Source organism: Penaeus monodon, chromosome 15 (genome assembly GCF_015228065.2).
Source record: "Penaeus monodon isolate SGIC_2016 chromosome 15, NSTDA_Pmon_1, whole genome shotgun sequence".
Lineage (NCBI taxonomy): Eukaryota > Metazoa > Arthropoda > Malacostraca > Decapoda > Penaeidae > Penaeus > Penaeus monodon.
In genome coordinates, this window is record NC_051400.1 from 38,818,507 (window position 1) to 38,818,733 (window position 227).

The window sequence follows — 227 nt, forward strand, 5'->3', positions numbered from 1 at the left end:
ATCCCCCCCCACCCTCTTTCCCCCCATCCCGCTCACCCACCTTCTTCCCCCTATGCTCCTTCCCCCACACCCACCCTCTTCCCCCTATCCCCTACCCCCTCACCCGCCCTCTTCCCTCCCCCACTCTAATTCCCTCCCCCATCAGTAGCATCGCAGCCCCTCACAGCATCCTCATCTCAGACGCGTGCTGTTCCTCGTTATAATCACTCACTGCAACACACGCCGCT